The sequence below is a fragment of the Uranotaenia lowii genome, chromosome 3, assembly GCF_029784155.1.
Source record: "Uranotaenia lowii strain MFRU-FL chromosome 3, ASM2978415v1, whole genome shotgun sequence".
In the NCBI taxonomy this organism is placed as follows: Eukaryota; Metazoa; Arthropoda; class Insecta; order Diptera; family Culicidae; genus Uranotaenia; species Uranotaenia lowii.
The window spans coordinates 270228880-270252968 of record NC_073693.1 but is presented as its reverse complement, the minus strand read 5'-3'; the positions used below and the strand labels follow the sequence as shown (position 1 = coordinate 270252968).

At 35.6% G+C, this 24089-nt stretch overlaps 1 protein-coding gene across 10 annotated transcripts in view; it reads right to left on the bottom strand.

Moving 5' to 3' along the window:
• Window positions 1-24089, bottom strand: part of LOC129751439 (bumetanide-sensitive sodium-(potassium)-chloride cotransporter) — a 256700-nt gene that overhangs the window by 116841 nt on the left and 115770 nt on the right. For 8 of the 10 annotated variants that reach the window (XM_055746933.1, XM_055746943.1, XM_055746937.1 and 5 more), the window contains one exon: window positions 9225-9269. The exons of the other annotated variants lie outside the window; for them this stretch is intronic. The gene's annotated coding sequence lies outside the window, so the exon portion shown is untranslated. The remainder of the gene's footprint in view (window positions 1-9224; window positions 9270-24089) is intronic. 10 annotated transcript variants of the gene reach the window in all.

The following is a 24089-nucleotide window of genomic DNA, read 5'->3' as shown; positions in this document are numbered from 1 at the left end:
GTCATTAGCATACGTTTGCCACCTAGGATATCTGAAATATGTGTTGAAATAAAAAAAATCCTGAGTCAGGTTTTTTTCTCATGAATTTCGCATGTTATTTGGTCATTTTTCATTCGGTGGCCAACAATTCCCCACACTTTTTAAAACTATGTTTATGCTGTACATCAAGGACCTGTCGACCTTCTGGAACCTCAACTATACTGTCGGATAACTACGACCCCGTGGAACCGAAGAACTAACCCAAGGTACTATACCACCCCAAACATTGGTCCTTCAAGCCGGATACAAATTCTGTGGTTCAGTCTACCAAATGAACCAAGGGAATCTCCGTCTCATCTATTTATTTATTTATTTCGCCAAACATCGTAGGCTACATATGTATTCTTAAAACTAGTAGTACAATCTTAATATTACTTTAAATACTACAATATTAGGTTCTTAAGTGCCTGTTGCCGTAAAAAGCACTTTTTAGCTGCTGTTTAGACATAGTAAAATCTATGTTCTGGTAGTTTTTATTATAATTCTTCATAAGACAATTGATTGGACTATTTTTACCATAATCAGTTCGAGCAGAGGTTAAAATAAACAGATTTCTAGTTCTCAACTGGCGACTCGGACAATAAAAGTTTAACTGATTTAGTAGATAAGTAGACTGAACACGCTGATTAATTATGTCGTTTACAAAGGAGATTGCAGCAAATTCTCTTCTAACAGTTAATGGTTCAATATTTATTAGTAAACAGCGTGATTCGTAGCTTGGTAATTGGCTCTGAGACCATCCTAGATTTCGTAAAGCAAATAGAACAAATTGTTTCTGAATGGATTCTAAACGGTTTTTATGAGAAATTTGAAAGGGAGACCACACAACGCTACAGTACTCAAGTATGGATCGGACATAAGCTGTGTACAATGTTTTTAATGTATATGGGTCTTGAAAATTATAACTAAAACGTTTTATAAAGCCAAGCATACTATTTGATTTTTGAATCACTGAGTTATAGTGATCTACAAAGGTAAGTTTTGAGTCCAATATAACACCTAGATCTCTGATCTTATTGATTCTCTCCACAGGCTCATTTCCTAATGTAACAATTTCATATGACGGATATTTTTTCCTTGTAAATACAATATGTGAACATTTTTTCACGTTTAGTTCAAGTAGACTTTTACTGCACCATTTGTAAAAAATATTTATTTCATTTTGAAACACCCTGAAATCTTCTTCGTTATTGACTATCATATAGAGCTTCATATCGTCTGCATATATAAGCACGTTTAGCTGGTTCAGTAAATAAGTAATGTCATTGACGTACAATATAAATAATAAGGGACCGAGATGGGAGCCTTGAGGCACACCAGATGTAACGGAGATGCTTTTCGAAAGTGAACCATTGAATCTAACAATTTGTTTACGGTTTGTCAAATACGACTCAATCCATTTCAGCAGTTGTGCACTGAATCCGTTTTTATGTAGTTTTAAAATTAACAAAGGGATGTCGATTCTATCAAAAGCTTTACTGAAGTCCGTGTATAGAGCCTGAACGGAATTTCCTTGATCCATGGAGTGGATATTATAAGAAACGAATTCAAGTAAATTAGTCGCTGTAGATCGTCCTTTAACAAATCCATGTTGCTTTTCAGTTATGAGTGTTTTTATTTGATTATATATTTTTTGATTCACTATTGCTTCAAAAAGTTTCGGTATGCACGATAAGATTGCTATACCCCGGTAATTTTTAATGTCAGACTTTTTCCCCGACTTGAAAATAGGTACAAGAAAAGATTCTTTCCATACTTGAGGAAAAACACCGGATTTCAACGATGAGTTGAACAATAGAAACAAGGGCATACTTAATTCATTTACAAGATTTTTTAGAAGTAATGGAGGAATTCCATCAGGCCCGGGCCCTTTGGAGCTATCCAGGGAGCAAATTGATTTATGTATTTCCTCAAGGGTGATTGAATCTACCACAGTCAATGATGCTGAGTTGGAAATATAATCGAAAAACGCAGTGTCGCGATCGGCTTCCGAAAAATACTACAAATACTCGTGAAAGGCTTCGAGCGTAGTGTTCAAATGCTGGATCAGCTGGTGAAGACAGTGGATAACAAAGATCCAAAGACCAGGTTAGATCCAAGTACACGTCGAGCATAGGAAGAAGTATCTGCCAACAAGAAGAAGGACAAGATCAAGGATCTTACGGAGTTCCTCCAGACACGAGTGAAGGTATTGAGCTGCTTGTCCTCGAAAAACGCCGATACAAGAAAAGATCAACCGCAATGAATTCTGAAGCAGCCTACAAACCGGACGACCAACAATGCTTCGCGGTTTACCACATGCCGATGTATCGTATGATCAGAAGGTCATCAAGAATTTGTCAGTTTCAGGGAAGGAACAAATGATTCGAAAACAGAGTATGTGCAGGAACTGTTTTAGCTGAGGACCGTCAACATACGTTTGTGGCAACTGTAGGGGAACACTTAGCTGTGTTTTCACGCTGAAAATAGAAACGCAAAATGGCTTTTCTCTTGTACATCCAAGTTTATTGATCTAGTTCTTATAGCGCCGATGTGGTCTAGCGGATAGGCTGGCGCGAGTCTGGTTTTGGCATGCCAGGCGTACTGAGTTCAATTCCCGGTATCGGCATGAAAACTTTTGGGTTAAAATCTCATAAATGGTCGACAGGTAAGATGTGTTTTTTCTTACAACTGACTATATAAAATAAGAATGTTCAATCAGTTGCCAGCTTTCCAGGTATATACACGAGTGCGGAATACCTGTCGTAGATTCATAGCACTGAAAATGTGATGAATCTTATACGGTTGCGAAACTGATTGTTTCGTTCTCCAAATAAGACTCACACATACACAAAACACATTCATTACATGACAGTTCACACGAAGCCATGGAGTCGGGTATGTGATGGTTTGCATTAAAGTTTAGCCGAACTTATGATCTAAAGAAACTGTGGTGAATCCGAGCACCCATGGTGGATTATCTACATACATACATACATACATACATACATACATCCAAGTTTATTGATCTAGTTCATGGAGTACAGGACTTCTTTGAGTTCTTTCAAACCGGAAACGATGGGATGGGTAGACTGGAGTAGTAGATAACTGGCAGAATTCTTCACAAACCATATGTAACACCACTGTTTCACAAGATTTGGATGAAATCTTAACTCGACTTAGGATTTGTGAAGACGTATTTCCAAGCATTAGGGATTCAATAAATATCGCTTACCGACGTCTTCAAAGCCTAGAGCGTCGACTGACAAAGCAAGAGATGCGCTAACAGTTGTATAGTCAATGTTTAGGCGACTCTCTGAACCTGGAAATATGCGGAAGATAGACGAGACCGTAGATGCAGGACGAGTATGCTGTTATTTACCGCACCATCCGGTGATTGAGGGATCGAGCATTCCACCAAACCTAGAGTTGTATTCGACGCTTCGTGTTCGACATCCAGTAGAAAATTACTCAGCGATATTTAACTAGCGGGACCGGTAATCCAGGATGATCTCCGGTCAACCATCCTTAGAAGCCGAACGAAGCAGTTCATGGTCGTCGATGACGTTGAAAAAATGTTTCAACAAATTCACATTAGCGGTGAGGAGAGCATTTTGTGGCGAGAAGATCCAACCGAGGAAGTTAAAACTTACGAATTAACCACGGTAACGTATGAGACCAAACCTGCGCCGTTTCTAGCTACCAGAGTTTTGAAACAACTGGCAACGGATGAAGAATGACGTTTTCTCAAGGCAGCCAAGGTATTGACTGAAGACGTGTACTCACAGGAAGCGACGATAAACTAGAAGCTGTTCTACTAAGCCGTGAATATAGAAGATTAACAGAATGTGGTGGATTCGACCTTCGGAAGTTTGCTTCGAATTCACGTAAGGCCTTGGAGAATTTACCTGATAAGTTTTTGATCTCGATCCCGATCCATCTGTAAAAACACTCGGACAATTATAGCAACCAAGGACGGATATGTTCAGATAACAATTGAGGCTATTGGAACCAAAGGGGTATATGTGCATAAATGCTTATTTCGAGAAAAAACGCTTTTAAGTTGTTGTGTTTGGTCATTTTCCGTATATTTTTCGATAATTTGTATTTTTTTTTTCGAATGTTAAAGTACGTAAATAAAATTTAAAAAATCTGAAAAAATCAGCAATTAAAGTTTGAAATATGAAAAATTGTTTGGCATCATTAATTCAAAATTGACCATTTTGTCACTTATACCCCTTTGGCTCTGAGGGCCTCAATTCAACCTAAAGCCCATCGATCGGAGTTAAGGAGCCTCAAACAAAACGGAAAGTCTTGTCTAATCGCAACGCTGTTTAATCCATTGGAACTGATTGGAGCAGTCAAAACAACCGCAACAATCCTGATGCAGCAGCTTTGGTGTATTGAAGACGAGAATAGCAGAAAATAAGATTAGAATTGGCTGGCGTGCTGATAGTCGGATTTGCTGACGATATCGTGCTCATGATCGTGCACGTGCGAAACAATCAAGGAGGTTGAAGACCTTGCAACGGTGTCCGTAGAAAGTGTTGGCATCTGGATGGAGGGAGTTAAGCTTCAGATAGCTCACCATAACATTGAAGTTCTGCTCGTGACCAACGAAAGAGTTGTGCGGTAAATGGAGATTACTGTTATAGGACACACGATACCTTCGAAACAGCAGCTGAAATACCTTGAAGTAATGGTCGACAATCGCTTAAGTATTGGCGAACATGTCAAATACTGTTGTGGAAGTGCATGAAAAGTCATCGATTCATTGGCCTGGATTATGCCGAATTCCCATGGTCCAAAGATAAGCAAGAAACGTCTCATTGCGAGCGTAGCACTGTTGAAACTACGATACGGAGGAGCGGCCTGGAGCTCCGCCATAGAGGTAGAGCGCAACAATTCCAAATTACGGAGCACACATCGGCGGATAGCCATGCAAGTTTCCTGTGCATACAGGACCATATCAGCAGATGCAGCTTTTGTCATCGCGGGCATGATTCCCATCGACATAACTCTGGCGGAGGAAATGGAGTGTTATGAAGCAAAGGCTGATAGAGGAGTGCGTAAAGTTCAGCGAGCAGCGTCAAGTGGCAGGAGCAATGGGACACGTCGAATAACGCATAGGCTAATCCCGCGACTTTCAAACTGGGTAAATGGGAAGAATGGAGAGGTCAACTTGACGCAGTTCCTTTCGAGTCATGGGTGCTTCAAGCAATACCTTCATCGGTTAAAGCTTATCAGCAGCTCGGCCTCTTTTTCTGCCCCAGATTCATTTCATGGCGTCAACATCTTCAAAATTTGAACGCTGAAAATGTTGTGAGTGAAATGTGTCGCGACAAACAGTCGTGGCGTGCTATAGTCGACAAAGTCTCGCAAACCATGTGCGATCTAATACAAATCAGGAAAGATGATGCACGGAGAGAACGAGGTAGTCAACCAAACTTGACAAACTAATGGAAGGTCTTGGGATTCGTATGACACCATAATTCAAAAGCAACGCGATCTTAGGGCGCGGTATAACCATAATCTGGACTCATACGTGTGGAGGGACTTAGAAGGTCTCACGTACTCAGTAACGATCTTTCCTGCATCAAAAGGAAGCGGAGATACCATTCGGGGTGGTCGTGATGGAATTCTAGCTTGATAGTTCCTCAATCGGCCATGCCTTGGTGGTTAGAAATCCTAAGGAGTGGATAATGTGACAGGGGCGAATAACTTTGAAAGGCTACCTAACCGGCTCACGTCTTGAGGTCTTCTGTATCTGTCAGAAGTTGGCGAAAGAGGAAATGGAAAAGGAGGAAAAAGGAGAAAGAGGATTAAGGAGAAAGAAGTTAAAAGAGAAAGACCAAAAATCATAAGAAGAAAAGGAAAAGGGTGAGATGTATAAGTGCATGAGCACGGCCTAACCCTTGATGTAGTATCATAGGGTGAAACCAAAGGGCACATCTGGCATACGAAGCCCAAGATGGTTTTAGTGGGACGAACTCACGATTTTAAGTTTCTCCAATATTGTCCTAAAATAAAATGATTATATCATATTTTGATATACGTGCAACTTTTTCTGAAACACGGACATCGAAGTCAACGGCCCAAACCGTGCGTTAATGAGTTTCGCTCAACAGCTCCATAAAATTGAATCCAATTTTTGGGAAACCAAAAATGGAGCATGGTTTTAGCATATAATGTGGTTTATTGACATTCCACTAAAAAAATTTCTCGAAGCACTCATATCTTGATAAGTTATAATTTTTAAAGGTTTTGTTCTGTCCAATATCAATCTATGCTATCTGAATGAGATATAATCTTGAAAGGAGCATATCTAAAATTGATATAATTTAGCTATGATCGCATAGATTTTTTGATATAATTTGAGATATTTTAACATCCTACGAGTACTGAATAATAACTCATTTAGATAGGAAAAAATTGGTATCAAATATATCTCATTTTGATATAATTTAGTTTTTCCCTTCTGATCGGGTGAGGTTGAGATAATTTTCAGTGATAAAGAATTTTTTCGGGTGATCCCAAAATAAAATGATTATATCTGATTTTGAAATATGTATAACTTTTTCTGAAAAACGGACATCGGAGTCAACGGCCCAAACCGTACATTAATGAGTTTCGCTCAACAGATCCTTAAAATTGGATCCAATTTTTAAGAAACCAAAAATGGAACATGGTTTTAGCAAATAATATGGTTTATTGACATTCCACTAGAATTTTTCCTCGAAGCGCTCATATCTTGATAAGTTATAATTTTTAAAGGTTTTGTTCTGCCCAATATCAAACTATGCTATCTGAACGAGATATAATCGTGAAAGGAGCATATCTAAAATTGATATAATTTAACTATGATCGTATAGATTTTTTGATATAATTTGAGATATTTTAACATCCTACGAGTACTGAATAATAACTCATTTAGATAGGAAAAAATTAGTATCAAAATATCTCATCTTGATATAATTTAGTTTTTCCCTCCTGATCGGGTAATCAATTCCGATGAGACTGTTAACGTAAAACACCCCATCGTGCTGCCAGCTAGACACCCGTTCACAGCTTTTACTTGCCACAATTCGATTGCAGTATAATCCTATTTGCGGCTGATAGTGTTCGTTATATTATGCAGGTTGTTTCACAAACACTTTTCAGTTTTGGGACAATCAACCTCAATAACGGCCGGCTGCCCGTTTTTTGTACCGAGAGTTTTTGAATTGTCCCTTCTCATCTGTACACGCTCAGCAAGTATGCGTAATAAATATCAAAAACAACTCTATTGGACGCTTGGAAGACGCAGTATTGTTCGACGATTATTGTACCCCAAAAGCCCGAAAACATTTACCCAGAATGACAAATACCCACAATCAAACCCCCGAATGAACCATTTCCCAGATTTTTTATCACAGAATGTACCATTTACCAGAAATTTTTTTCCCCAGAATGGACCATTTCCCACAAAAAATTTCCCCAGAACGAACCATTTCCCAGATTTTTATTTCACAGAATGGAAAATAATCTACTTTTATCAATTTATCAGTTTGGAATAATATATTAAATTTTCTGAGAAATAGCAATTCAGGCGAAAAATTTTCTTGGAAATGGTTTATTCTGGTGAAAGTTTTCCGGAAAATGGTTCATTCTGGTGAAAATTTTCTAGGAAATGTTTCATTCTGGCGAAAAATTTTCTCTGGAATAGTTCATCTGGGGAAAAAATCTGGGAAAGTGTTTTTCTGGTAATTGAAATTCTGGGGATTTTTCATTCTGGGCAAACGTTTTCGGGCAAATGGATTACAACCACTATATGTCTCATCAAATTATACGTTTTTCCGTTACGAACATTAAAAGAAACTCGAAAGGAAATCTTGCTTTGATAACCTTCTTTTGAAGTTTGAAACCATACTTTCAATAAAAATTCTAGCAAATATTCAATTGCTGAAAACTGACGTTTACATTAGGTTCCGAGTTCCAACTGCAATGGGTAATGTATCAATACTGGCATTTGAAAAGTTAACCCCTTCTCGCATCCTTCAAGAGAGTCATTTGCAAGTGTCATTTATCTTTGCCAGTCAAACCGAAGGCCAAGCCAAGCCTCGGTAGCTGGCTAGCTAGGAACAAATGAGATCACGAATCTCTCTGGAAGCCACTTTTCCCAGAATTGCATAATAAGTTGGTTTCTGAAGCGAGAAACAGTCGAGGTGAAAAAATGAACCGAAGGATGATATCCTTCTGTGTCGGGGGATCCATCCTTGTTTTACACAGTGGTGAAGATTTAACATGCAAATGAGCGGTGGCTCTACTGATGCTCTCTTTAGGATAGATGGATGGATTGGATGAATGGATGCACCCGAGGACTGCATCCAACAACCGTGCTATGCAAATTGGTCTGTGAGTAAGCTGATATGCAAAAAATTGATATCGATACGGTCGGTCGCTCGGTCTGAATCCCCTTGTCGATGCCCAAGAGTGCTCAAAACGAGTGCCCGGAATGAGGGTTCGATATTCAATTTCAATTTTGTTGATGGATTTTTCGCGCGCTGATTTGTTTATGTCGAATGCTTTTGACATCCCGGCTAAAAGGCTATTAGCCTGGCGTTTAATGTAATGCTTGCATTTCAACTCAACTGGAGTCACTCCGAGTAACAATTGCCAATAACTCTGAAGGACGTTTTATTAGATTCGTGATTCCGATTTTATATGAGAGGGAAAACATATCGAAGTGGGTCGAATTACAGTGGAATCCAAGCGAATGATAAGCTTAATGAATGGATACCTGATTGTTTTAGATCCAAATAATTTGAGTACCTACCAGTTCAAGTTTTGGTTTAAAAAACAACTCAACAAAACAGCTTTTAATGTATTTATTTTTTGGGAAAGCATGACAACTGGTAATCAAATTATTTCTACGATATATACAAAAAAAATTTCAATAAATTGGACGAAAGCTTTTATGTAACAAAATTATGTATGTATCCAAATACAGTTTTACTGCATAAAATAGAGGAATAGAGTATATTTTATATAGGATCAAACATATGAAAAAAATCTTGAAAATAAAAAAGTGATAGAATTTCCCATTTTTTACTGTTTGGTTTTCGCTCCTTTCAATGTTTGAATTTTCGAATTATTAATCAACTTTTTTTCGAGAAAATTGAAGGAAGGGTTTTCAAAATATTAAACTGACAAAAATCAACACTTACAATTGATGACCAATACTGATTTTGTCTTTCAGTGGATGTGTTTATCTGTAAACAGAAAAATACTAAGAAATTGAATTTAGCACAAAGCTTTATTTACTTAGGAGTTGATATGTAAACTTATATCTATATAAAGATTATATCGTTGCTATTTTGTATTTCAATAGCTTGGAAAAAAAATAATATGAAATGAAAGACTGTAAAAGCGAGTGGAAAGAAACACACATAAAAAAAATGAAAAGGACGTGTACAAAACAAGACTACATGGTTGCGACCGTCTGCCTTTTGGGAATGTTAATTCTTGTAATATAAAAATAATAAATTAATACAGACCCCGTTCGATTTGGGAAACACGCTCGAACATTTTGTGTTGCCGAAATCAAACGTTTTTTTTCAACTTTTTTTCATTTATCTTCACAAAAAAAATCTATTATTTAAACATTAAAAAAAACAGCTAGAATATATGGTATTTTCGAGAACGGCTTTTCCGGGAAGCTGATCAGACTGATCAAGGCGACGATGGATGGAACGCAGTGCTGTGTGCGGATTTCGGGTGAATTGTCGAGTCCATTCGAATCGCGCAGGGGGCTTCGACAAGGCGATGGTCTATCCTGCATGATGTTCAACGTGGCGCTGGAAGGTGTTATTCGACGAGCGGTGGGCGAAATGCGGGGCACGATTTTCAACAGATCCAGTCAACTTATCTGCTTTGCCGATGACATTGATATAGTCGGCAGATCATCTGCGGCGGTGGAGGAGATCTACCGCAAACTGAAACGCGGAGCAGGAAGGATTGGGTTGATGATTAATACGTCCAAGACGAAATACATGCTGGCCTGCGGATCCGAGACCGACCGAACCCGCTTGTCCAGTAATAACAAGGTCACGATCGACGGCGACGAGCTGGAGATAGTCGAAGACTTTGTCTATCTCGGCTCACTGGTGACCGCAGACTATGACACCAGACGTGAGATCCGGAGGCGAATAATCAGCGGAAGTCGTGCCTACTATGGACTCCACAAGCAACTGCGGTCGAGAAGACTTAGTCCTCGCACGAAGTGTAACCTGTATATGACGCTTATTAGACCGGTTGTTCTCTACGGGCACGAGACATGGATATTGCTCGAGGAGGACCTGCGTACACTCGGAGTATTCGAGCGACGAGTGTTAAGAACCATTGTAGCGTTATAATTAAGTATTTGTAGTTGTTTAATTTTGTGCGTGTAATGATTGGGTTAAACCGAGCCAACATTCGATGTTTATAATTAAGAGTGTAACCTGTCAAACGAAAACACATGTGCACGTGAACAAAGAAAAACAAAACAACATTGCACAGCAAAACAATTCACCGTTGCTGTTGGTGTGGCGTAAGCCGTTGAATACCGAAGCCGTTACCTATAAAGGACCGGGTAGGTCCGCATCGGCGGAAGGTGAGCGAAAACAATTTGGTTAAAAGCAGATCGGATAAATATCCATTATCTTAACACCCAGGCAACGGTTTGCTGAACATCACGCTACAACATCCAGCCCCGACGATGAACACGTCAAGCCAAACAGAGCCGAACTGTGCTGGTAGAACCGGTTTATCATTGCGGCCCCAACAGGGTGAGTGATAAAATAGGAAAGGAAACCTTTGAGAAAAGAAGAAACAATGTTTGTTTTCTACAGGGCCGTTGTTGCAGAGCCGAGTATCGCTGTTCGGGTGCTCAACGCACTATTGAGCCCAGCTCATTCTTTTGGCCAAGCCGGAAGCAGACAGCGGAGGTGCTCCGGGCAGTGGTGCGTGCCCGTGGAGCAGTGCAACCAGGCAGGGTTGCTAGAAATTCTGTGATATTCCTGTGCCGAATCAACTGTGATATGGATGTTTTTCGTCTTGTTTGTCAATTTGTACACTAATGTAGGAAATACGGGCCCGTAAGTAGGATGAAATAATGTAAGCTAGCCTAGGTTTTGAATATGTCCTATTAGTGAAATTTTTGTGTAAGTAAATTGTGATAATGCTACAAGTTTTGGGTTTTGTGTGTTTGTGTTTTGGGATTTAGTTAGCCGTGCAGCACACACTGAGAGTCAGTGGTGCTCAACCTGTTTCACCATCTTTGGCGGCGTACAGGAGAACGGAGTGTGGAGGCGAAGGATCAACCACGAGCTCGCGCGACTCTACGGCGAACCCAGTATCCAGAAGGTGGTGAAGGTTGGCCGGATACGCTGGGCAGGACATGTTGCGAGAATGCCGAACGACTGTCCTGCAAAACAGGTGTTCGCTACGAATCCGGTAGGAACAAGACGAGCGGAAGCGCAACGAGCAAGGTGGTTAGACCAAGTGGAGCGTGATCTGGCGAACGTGGGGTGCCCGAGAAATTGGAGAACGGTTGCTATGAACCGAGTGAATTTTAGGAATTATGTTCGTCAAGTTATGTCGTAAGACGGAATACTATGTAAATAAAAATAAAATATGGTCAACTGGGGCAACATCCCAAGTAACACAGATTAAGCCAACTAGCATTAGGAAGTTTTATTATGGTTTAATTATGGCATTTTTTGTGCAGCTCGTTTTATGGCGGTTTTTTTATGGTCATGCAGAATGCTTATAATTTTTTTTTCGATCATATGTTTTCAGATGGTTTTGAAAACGCTAATAAAACTTTTATTAAACATACTGTTTTAGTTATTTTGAAAGAGTTATGAATGCTCTTTTTAAACTATAATAAAACACAAACTTAGAAGTTTGCTCCAAGCTTTCTTTTACATGTTCTATAATAGCACTCAGTGCATGATTATTAAACCGCCATAAAACTTAGTGACAGTTCTCGATCAAGATGTCAAAACAGGACACGCTCAGATTAGATAGCACATATTTGAATTGGAACTCCCATTTTTACACATTTTTGGTAAGTTATGCGTGTTGGTTTTGAGTTATAATTAAAAAAATACATCTTTGAAAACTTGAAATCACCGAAAGTGGTATGAATATCTTCACAATATGAGTATTGAGTGAAAGGACCCAAATAGTAGGAAAAAAATTGTTGCTTGACGCCATCATTAATTCAAGATGGCGGCTTCCGCTTTTATTTTCAAAGCTGTAAATTACTGGAAATTTCGTGAAACCTTCACAATATGGTTATTAGGTGAAAGTAATAAACGAGTAGAAGTCAAATTTCGTTGCCCGTCGCCATCTTAAATCCAAGATGGCGGCTACCACTCAACTTGAAAATACTGTAAATGACTGAAAATCGCATAAAACCTATATTATAGGGGTATAAGTTGAAAGAAATCAACCGGTTGAAGTTGAATTTCGCTATCTGACGCCATCTTGAAATCCAAGATGGCGACTTCCGCTAAACTTTAAAATGTAGTGAATGACTTAAAATGACATGAAACCCAAATTGGTAGTGGGTGAAAGGGCTTAACGAGTAGAAGTCGAATATTGCTATCTTACACCATCTTGAAATCCAAGATGGCAGCTTTCTATAAACTTTAAAAATGCTCTAAATCATTGAATATCGCATGAAACCTCCAAAATATGGGTGTTTGTCAATTGGGATAAGCTATAAAAGTTTATTTTTGCATTCTGACGCTATCTTGAAATCCAAGATGGTGGCTTCAGCTGAACTTAAAAATACTGTAAATGAATGAAAATAGCATGAAACTCTCAAATATATTGTATTGGGTGATAAGGCTAAATGATAGAAGTCAAATATCTCTTTTCGCGTTTCTCTGAAAATCTGTAAGTGACTGAAAATCCCACAAAAACCACCACAATACAAACCCCGTTCGTTTTTGGCAACATTCGATTTTCGCAACATCGAATTTGGCACATGTGCCTAAATCAGACGGTTAACAGAAACAACATAACCTTATAGTTTTCGCTAGAATAAGACCAATACAATTTAGACATGATTGCATGATAGGAATAATAGAATTATATAAATGGCAAAAAAATCAAAAACTATAAACAAAACAAGAAAAGTTCTAAATGCATTAGAAACATAATGAAAAAATAATAAAAGTGATTTAAAATGATCTAAATTGTCTCAAAATAGTAGTTTTAATGTAGTATTACGTGAAAAAAAGATGTGTTCAAGTGATTTTCATTGATTAACAGCATTTTAAATTCAGTGGAAGCTGCCATCTTGGATTCCAAGATGGCGCCGGAAAGAAAAAAATAGACATCTTCTATCTTAGCCTTTTCATTCAATACCCGTATAGTGGTGGTTTAAGGCGACTTTTTGTCAGCATTGAGCATTAAAAGTTGAGCGGATGCCTCCATCTTGGATTTCAAGATGGCGTCTGACAGCGAAATTCAACTTCTACTCGTTTAGCCCTTTCACCCGATACCCATTTTGTTGGGGTTTCATGCGATTTCAAGTCATTTAAACCATTTTAAAGTTCAGCGGAAGCCGCCATCTTGGATTTCAAGATGGCGTCAGACAACGAAATTTGACTTCAACTCATAATTTATTCCACGGGTCATTCAAAACCAATCCCTTTTCATTCAAAAAGTCTGTCCTCATTTACTGTACTAATGATTAACAACTCAGAAATGAGGAACTCAACCTTAGCGTGTAATTGGTTGGCTTGCGCGAGAAACGTCAAATCGTAGCTTTTTTTGGGGTCATCATTAAACCATAATAAAACTATGAATTGACTCACGCCATGTTGGTTGCAAAATCGAAGGGCACAAAATGACGCCATGTTGATGGATTCACAATGCAAGCATTGGAAAAAAAATTTTCAGACCTTTTTCCATCAATTCCATCATGATTGACCATCAGATTTGACGAGGCGCATTTATTTTAAGATACTATTTCATATACATTTTACCTAAAATCTTGACTGGCAGTAGAAAAGACGCTCAATATATGGTTAAAACATTGGTTTTTTAGCTATTAATTTTACCAGATCATATCTGAATAATGCAATCATCGTTCATCAACCATTATGGTTGCTGGAAAAAATAAAAAAAAACTCCGAGAACTGACAGAACCGAAAAAAACAAAAATTTCTAACATGTTTTATAATAGCTTTTTAAAAGCTTTGCTGACCAACATTGATGACCAACAATGATACGTCTTGATGACGTTTCTAGAGTAGGGCCAAATAGCCTGATTTTGGCTTTATTAGAGTCCAGGTGATGTTATAGAATGCGCTTTAGCTTTTTATGAAGACTAATGCGATAGTCCAAACGATATTTTGCTGACCATAATAAAGCTAAAATTGTTACTTGGGATGCGACACTTTTCAACTTCAATTTTTTTTTTTTCGATTATAGTCGTTTTAACATCTTCATGTCATTCGCGACTTATATCAACGATGAAGTTGGCGGACAAGTCATCGAAAAACTTATCCGGTACAACTGTGATCGATGTTTACTATTGGGCTCGAACTCACGGACATCGGCCTAGAAAGCAACTGGCTTGCCAACTGAGCTATATCACAAGCCCAATCCGATTTTCAACTTCAATGGCTTCTAAAAAACACACGTCCGCAGAAATTCATACCCTGCATCAAGAGTTTTAAGGCTAGTGGGACTGACGTAGTCAAAAAAAATAATTGGTTTCTCCAGTTATTTTAAAATAAAAAACCCGATTTAATACACTTAACAGTGGATTGTAGCCTTTCTTACAGTCTATAAATTATATTTGGATACACAGGACACAAAGTAATAAATTAATGATAGATTTATAAATTCTGAGTAATGATTTAAGTATTTCTAACGAAGTTAATCCTAAATGAATTTAAGAAATTAAGATTCAAATTTTTGTATAGGACAAACGTATTTTTAAATAATTATAATTGTAATTATGATCTTATATCTATGAAATAGAAGAACTCTAAAAATGAAGGGTATAATTTTTTAAAAAAGATGCCTAATCATGTGTTTCAAATAATTCAACCTCTCAAGTAAAGGAAGCGAATAAATTATAAAAAAAAGTAGATTTACAACTGCTAGACTAAAATATGATGAATCGACGTAGTTTACAATAATCGATCGAATTAACTATAGATATTTAACATTTTGACAACTTTGAAATGTAAATGTTTTCAATTCTGTCATTTTGTCAATTATGTCTATTTTATCATTTTCGTCAATTTTGTCAGTTCTGACAATTTTGTCCATTTTGTCAATTGTGTCAATTTTATGAATTTTGTAAATTTTGTAAATTTAGTACATTGAGTACATGGCACCTATAAGCACAAGAGAAACAACAACTACAACTGAACAATTGTAATGCACGTCAGAAGTGCCAGGTGTCCTGATTTTTCAGGACTTGTCCTGACTTTCAAGAAGTTGTCCTGATTTTTCTAAAACTTTTGAATTGTCCTGATTTTGGAAAATTTGTTTTCAAAATGTACTGAATTATCCTTGATATCAAAAAAATCTCAAATCACAATCGAATTTGTAATTGAACTATAAAAACTACGAACAAATCTGTTATGTCCTGATTTATGACAAAAAAATCTGGCACCAGTCTTCACGAAAACATGTACTGAGTTCAACTTGAGTGCGGAAATCCAGGCGCTTTCTCTGAACTTGCACACAAGCTTGTACTTGGGTTTTGCTCGAGCCTGAACTCGAGCACATAGTAAGTGGCTGGCAGAACTGAGATTGAATGTGTCTGCCTGGGTATTAAATGCGGTATGAATTATATTCTTCAGTTAGTTTTTCTATCGTTTGTGCGTATGTTATTCAATTTCTCTGCTGTTTTTTGCGTTTTTTAACATTTTTGGAGATGAGGTGGTAAAACCGATTCAGATATATGTGGTTGGTTTTTAAAATTCTTGATGAATTTTTTTTTGTTCGTTGGCAAAAAAAACGAAAAATTTATTGGTCGAAAATTTTTGTTTTTCAGAAACCGGTGGTTTGATGAAATATTTGGGAATAGCCGTTTCAACTCTCGCTCGCAAATTTCATAAAACAATGTTTATATTTATGAGGCATTAAAAATGAAAAATAAAATTGATGAATCATCGCATGGCGAGTAGAAAACATGAAATTTTTTTCATAATTGGAATGATAAAAAATGAAAAAAAAAAGAATCAAAATGATACAAATGGAAAAACAACTAAAAATTCAAAATGTCAACATTTATTTTCATTTTACAAGCCCCTTTTAAAACAAGTACAATAAATTGTTTTTATTATTGTGTTTCGTATCATCTATTTATTTTTTTGATTTTTTGCCCAATGTCTTTATAGAAAAATATGTTCATCATACTCAAAAGTTGATAACAGGCCGTAGTAGGTAATTCGAGTATTTATAGACTGGGTTAGTCGTACATGAAAAAATGTTTTTATCGTCTTTCAAACTTCGTTAATGTATTGAATCGTTTAATTTATAATTATTCATGATTCTTTTTATTTTTAAATGATTCACATAAAAGTGAAATAAATCAATTCAATGTGTTGATCAATTATATGAAAGTTGAAATAAAATTATTGAAAAAACCTTGAAACCATAAAAAGTTTATATTCATTTTTAAAATGAACGGTTTAAATTATTTTCATTTTGTTAAATTTTGAGATATAATACAACAAAGAGCGAACTGATTTATTGTTTGGGAAATTTTGAAAATTTCAAAAATAATAGTATCTACTTGTAATCAAATTTAAAAGTTTTCGGACTACAAAACATTATTTTTTAACCTCTTTTTGCATGTTGAAGGTGAATAAACTTGTTTCTGATCATCTAAACATCATTTTAGCTTTTGATTAACAGATGGTGTTGTTGATAATGATGAATTTATGAACGAAAAAAAACTATATAAATCGGATTTTATTTCATCGACGGAAATTTTATTGATGACTTTAGATTTGATAGCAACATTCTTTATTTTTGTTTTGTACAAAACTTGAATGTTGTTACGAAACAATGATTTCAAGTGATTATTTATCATAATCGGTTAAAAAAGAAGTTATGGCCAAGGTTGCCGAAATCACAGAATAATCTATAATTTTAGAAAATTTCGAGCATATTTTCGTCACAGATCCTGTGTCATATTATACAATATTTTACAGGTTTTAGAAATTTTGTATACTTTTCCAAACAATTAAATATTTATATCCATATTTACTAAGGATTTCTGACTCAAATTCATGAAAATGTTATAAAGTTAACACTGTTTATTGATTTCTATGATATTTATTGTAAAAATAAGCATACAGGACATGTTCTTCAGTGAAAATCGTATTTAAACGTTAAAGAATCTTGTCACAGAATTTTGAACACAAATATCAGAACTACAGAACTTTGTTTTAAAACATAGAATTTTTTCCGGCAACCGTAGTTATGATTACTTCACGATAATAGTTATATAAGAATTTTCAAATGGTTTAGCAAACCACAGTGCAAAATAGATTTACTAATCTTAGTACAGGAAGAATAAAACATGGTAAATCTAACCCGTTCAAAGCTAAAATTAATCGTTGGCTTACCAGAAGGTCACTATCCTAGTCCAGAGGTCGGCAACCTTTTGGGCTAGAAGAGCCAAAAACTTCAAATTCTTAAAAAATTCAGAGTTTGAAAGAGCCGCATTAAAAATTTATTGTATCTGTTTTCAATTTAAAAAATCAAAAAATATTAATCTTAAATGAACATATGTTTTACGAAAATAACTATAAACCTATCAGCATTTTTTTTCTAACTCTTGGTTTTTCTTTTAAATCTGCTTCCTATTACTATTAAGTACATGAATTTGCTTCTGGATCTTCATCTGTTCTAACATGGTTTAATTGTATATCAATTTTAACTCGTTGACAAATAAGTTTAAAATCTATATTAACAGATTTATCTAATCCTTTCCAAAACCAAGAATTTCTAGGTAAAATTCAACTAAAACTAAAACTGCTAAACTCTTAATAAGAAATGAAAAAAAAAATCCGTTAATAAAACTTCGCTCAAAATGTGTGTGCTTTTGGTAAAAATTTTGATGCGTGCAATAAAATTTTACCAAAAGCACACAGATTTTGAGCAAAGTTTTAGTAAAGGACATATTGTTTTTTTCATTTTCGATTAAGAGTTTAGCAGTTTGAGTTTACATTTTAAATACGCTCAAAGACTCAAAACTTTACATTTTTTTCAAGACATAAAACTCAATTTTTTTTAACTGCTTGGAGGTTAAAAGGTAAGTAAAGTTATTGATAACAAATATTTAGCCTGTGATTAAATTTTATAACAGATTTTCAGATTTAGAAATTCAATCTCAATGCTGATTCATGTTTGAAAAGCTGTCAAACTTTGTAATCCTAAATTCTTAGTTCTGGAATTTTGTATTTGAATTTCATGTTTCTATTTACTTTTTAATCCGTTATCTGTTGAGTAAGCTTTTCAGAATTTTTTTTGGCCGTATTCAGGCTGGCCTAATGCCCGGAATTAGGATTTAAAATTTTAAACTTAAAACCAGGTAATAACCGGGGAAATCCAGACAAAGTCTAGGTAAAATTGCAAACGAATTTATTACGCTAAAACAAGTTGAAAATTTGGAATTTCGTAACTATTGTGAAGAATCCTAGGAAAAAACTGGCCCTTTTTTCCTCGATATCCGGGAAAACGGACCGGAACTGGCATCTTTCAATTTTTTCATTGAAAATCTGGGCAATCCCTGGGTAAACTGTGCAAACTGGAATTAGGTATCAATATAAATAATTATTTTCAATTCATGTAAATATGTAGGATTAAGGTGGTTTTTCCAATATTTGTATGTTTTTATGCGTCAAAGTTGTAGGTAAATATCTTTCGAAATGATTGATTAATTCTAATAAGATTTGGAAATTTGAACTGAATAATTTTCAAAAGGGTAAAAAAGTGATTACAAGATCTTAAAATATAAAATTTTAAAAGGGTTTTGTTGTTTGATAACCAAACAGAGGCTGCCTTTTTTTGTAACGATAAACGTTAGATTAATTTGGTTTAAGTTTTGTTGTTTTAAACAACAGATATGCTTTGCATTAACGGTTAATGATAAATGAAATCTTGATCTCTATAGTGATGCTTAAAAAACAGTAAAAACCAAAAAAAAATGTAAAATTAAACTTCAAAAAATGCTTTCTTTCCATTTTGTCCTTCCCGCTTGTTCCTACAGCGAATGTAATATTAAAATTAACATCTGGACCTTCGAAAATACGTGTGCAAGGTCACAAGTCTTAATTCACGATTTAATAAACATTTTTTCAAAATTTTGAGCAACATTAGCTCAGTGAACTAAAGAGCCGCAGCTTTACATCGAAAGAGCCGCATGCGGCTCGCGAGCCGCAGGTTGCCGACCTATGTCCTAGTCAAGTTAAATCCGACCATCAGATGGCGTTGAGATTGAGCCTCAAGCGTGAATGAGATTAAGAAATATTTTGCTCGGGAGATGCACAATAAACCGATGTTTCATTAATAACTTTTTCTCCACTAGCCGATTGAGTAATTTTCTCAAAAACTAAATCAAGGTAAATATTTTACCCCAAGACAGCATCACCCGGGTTCGAGCACGTGCTCGAACTTGCACCCTACACTTTGAGTGCGGTGAGTTAAAATGGGTGCGTGTTAAACTTGCGCCTCAAAAGTTGTGTGCAAGTAAGTGCAAAAACTTGCGTGCAAGTAAGTGCAAAAACTTGCGTGCACTTCGCACCCAAGTTGTACAGTGAAGATTTTTGAAAAGGGCACATTTTTGCCATATTTGTAAAGTTAGTCAGGTTTGTAAAATTTATCAAGTTGGTGAATGTTGTCATTTTTGTTTTTTTTTTTGAATTTCTTACCAATTTTGTCAACTATGCAAATTTGGTCCAATTTGTAATTTTTGACGATTTTAACAATTATGTCATTTTTGTAATTATAGACTATTTTGAAATTTCTGTAAATTATGTCAGTTTTGTAAATTTGTTTAATTTTTCTCGATATTGATCCTATATTGATTCTGTCAATTTTGCATATTAAGTTTTATGATTTATATTCATTTTATCTATCCAGTTTTGTCAATTTTGTAAATGTTATCATTTATGTCAATCCATTCAAAATTTGGTCCATTTTGGTCAATTTTTGTCAACTTTTCCTATATTTGCTAAATTTGTCAGGTTTGTTAAAACTTGATAAAAATTTGAGAATGTTGTCTATTTTGTAATTTTTATCAATTTTGTCAATTATGTGAATTCGATTCACTTTGTAAATTAAGAAAACTTAAACAATTGTCATTTTTGTAGTAATTGACTATTTTGACATTTTTGTCCATTATGTCGGTTTTGTAAATTTGTTTTGAAAATCGTCTAGCGCTGGATGGCATCTGAATTTTTGGATTTTAATCTGAATTCTGAAACTCACTATTGGACCCGATGTTTTTAAATTAAATTTAAAATCAGAAATACTTAAAAATCCAGGGAATTCAACATATTGAAATTAACGCGTCTGTACAAAAAATCACTTTAAACTTTAAAACAGTTGATAAAATTAAATTGGGTGAAACGTTTTGTTGATGCATTTTCGTTTGAACGCGAAGTTACGCCTATTAAAAATGGGATTTTTTTTTATCCGGGTAGGGCCAATAGATAGCGTCGATTTTTTAAATAGGATTTGATAAGATTTTCCGAAGTTTCAAAAGCGTTTTATTTCGAGCTAACTGATAGTTTCGCCCTTATGAAATGTTACGCTAGGTTTGTGCGTTCGCCCTTTTTAAAACATACTACAAAATTATTTAACAGATTCACGCTTGCTTCGACGTATCGAAGCCAGCCATCGCTGCAGAAAAATGCGGTATTGAACCCTACACCCATCGGTTTGATGTGGCGAATCCGGGGTTGTACCCCTTTATGAAACTCCATATTAATACAATATGGTTTTGAAGCTTCGGCTTTGAATTTTTGAGACCGGTTCGGTTATCACTGAGCTGGTACAAAATTTAAAATTTAAGTTGTATGATTTCTTACTCCTTCCTAGCGCTCATTTTGTCGTCATGAAGACTTCATGAGTGGGAGAGGAGCACGGCCATCGTGTAGCGAGCGCGCCCATCGTGTACATGACGTTGTATATATGACAATCTTTATTTTAGTGATTGCTAGTTGTGGCTAACAAGCCAAATTGACACGTTTTTGGAGTGATGATTTTTGATATTTACTATGAATAAAACAATTTTCAAACTATTTTGTATTTTTTTCTTTCTTTTATAGGTTGTAGAAGAAAAAAAATCAAATTTTTTAAGATAAAAATCATTTTTATTGTACTGCTCAGTTTCACAAAAACGTCGAGAACAAAGTTTACAAAAATTCACACAAATACACACAAATACACAGACATCATCAGAACTCGTCGAGCTGATTCGATAGGTACCTATAAAGGTATATCTAAGAGCCATAATTAAGAATCTCACAAATCGACCGATAACTATACCTTTCTGAAAGAAAGGCAAAAAACATGCGATTATAACTATATTTTTTAAAAAGGGGTAACTTGCAACAAACTTTGATTTTAATGAAAAATCTAATGAAAACGTATGTACATGTATAGGTTTTGATAAATTTTTGATGCCATAACAGCCATTACGCATAAAAACACCAATTGCAGTAATTTCTGGTTATGTTGAAACTTATTTTTACACTCTTTTCTTTGGAGAGATGGACATGGAGATATTGCATAAATTGAGGGGTAAATATTACAAAAAAATCTACTAACTGAAATCATAGAAATAAATGTTTGGATGAATGAAATATGAATGTTGACAAATGCGTGATGCAAAAGAATCATATTCCAAGTAACCAAAAGTTCCATAAAACAGGTTCTTAAAAGCTTACTCAGCTTTGTTAAACGAATGAGTAGCATTCTACTCAGCCTCAAATTTAAGTTCTTATCGATACTTCTAAAGCCCATAATAGAAGCTGAGTAGAAGGCTATTCAGCCTCCACATGAGACCTAAAAATAAGATTAATGAAAAAAGAAAAAATCCTTTTCTTGCTATGGTTTTTTATACCTTTTAATATTAATCTGATGTTGCTTTGAATGTTAATGAGTTTCATACATACTTTAAAAATTTTCATGCTTGGAGATTTCAACCTGAACCAGCGGGGTGAAAACTGAACACGCTACCTCTGTACCATGGCCAATGCTTAGATTGCTGTTATTTTAAACATCAATATGAAATAAACTTAGAATTATCGACTTTTCAAAGCAGGCGATAATTGAAAATGTAAACATTCGTACTTGATCACCAAAGGATGTTTCAACTTTTTCCAAAACAAACTAGGAGAAATTGAAATTGAACGTGAGTATTTTTATGTTTTAAGTTGTTTTTTTGTGATTAATTTTCTTTCTATCGGTTTTCTATTTTAGTTTCAAAAATGGAGAGCGTTTAAATCCTCATCAAGAGTTCTCCCAACCACGATAATGAAACTTTGCGGACCTTGTTCACCTTTAAAAAAGCATACAGAAATTTCGAACCCTGCTTATCCTTTTATTTATTTATTTACTTAGTCTTCCGTCTCACGACATAACTTGACGAACATAATTCCTAAAATTCACTCGGTTCATAGCAACCGTTCTCCAATTTCTCGGGCACCCCACGTTCGCCAGATCACGCTCCACTTGGTCTAACCACCTCGCTCGTTGCGCCCCCGCTCGTCTTGTTCCTACCGGATTTGTAGCGAACACCTGTTTTGCAGGACAGTCGCCTTATCCTATTAAAGAATAAATTGCCGCTAGTTGCAAGAAGCTACTGTCGGCTAAGCCGGTAATTACGTTGCTCCAGGTGCAAGAAGAAAAATCGAATTGTAAACGAAAAGATGTGTTTATCAGTTAGTTAAATATGAATATTCTTTAAAATGCAAAACAATGTGAAAAATATATAAGATTTATGTCATTTTTCCATTTTGATTAAAATAGTTGATTTATTTGTGGGTTAAATTCGTTGTTCTTGTAGAGACGAACCAGCTAAAGGCTGAATAATTAAGACAAAAAAATCGTTGCTCGTACATTCGAAGATCTGATATTCTGTTATTCACTCTTGTGAAAAATCTCAACGCTAACGTTTGTATTGAAGTTCTATATAAGTTCCTCATGGAACCAAAAAGCTCGTAACAAGTTTTGTTTGGAACCAAAAAGTTCGTAAGAACCATTGAACCAACAAATTCGTAAGAAGTTCGTAACGAAGCACGATGAGCCTTATTGAATTCTGGATTTTGATACTTGGAACGCACAAAAATGTTCTATGCTACTTGTTTAGACTTTTTATGTTCGGTCAGAAGTCCAAATAAAGCACCTATTTTCATTTCTCTTGAGTACCTTTTACTCAGCCAAATGTGAACTTCTAATGCACAGGATTAAGTACCCAAGTAACCAAAAGTCTCATAAATACTTAATCCTGTGCATTAAAAGTTCACATTTGGCTGAGTAAAAGGTCTCCGAGAGAATTGAATATAAGAGCTTGAATCGGACTTCTGAACGAACATAAAAAGTCTAAAAAAGTAGCATAGATCATTTTTGTGCGTTCCAAGTACCTTTAAAAATCCAGGATTCAATTTGGACTATCGTGCTTCGTTACGAACTTCTTACGAATTTTTTGGTTCCATGAAGAACTTCTTACGAACTTTTCGGTTCCATGCAGAACTTGTTACGAACGTTTTGGTTCCATGAGGAACTTCTTAAGAACTTCAATGCAAACGTATAAATTATTTACAAAAAATAAAAGAATGGTTTGTTTTACTGTCTCCGTCGGCGATTGGAACAAAAATGATGTTAGGAAAAGAACATTGAAATGGAAAAGTCCAGGTTCATAAGTAAATGATACTAAGCGAATACTTTACTAAATCCAAAATAAGTTTCTGCACCAGCTTTCCACAAATTCTATACTTTTGGAACATTAATAATCCATAGTTTAGTTTTTGAGCCAAACAAACAAAAAAATC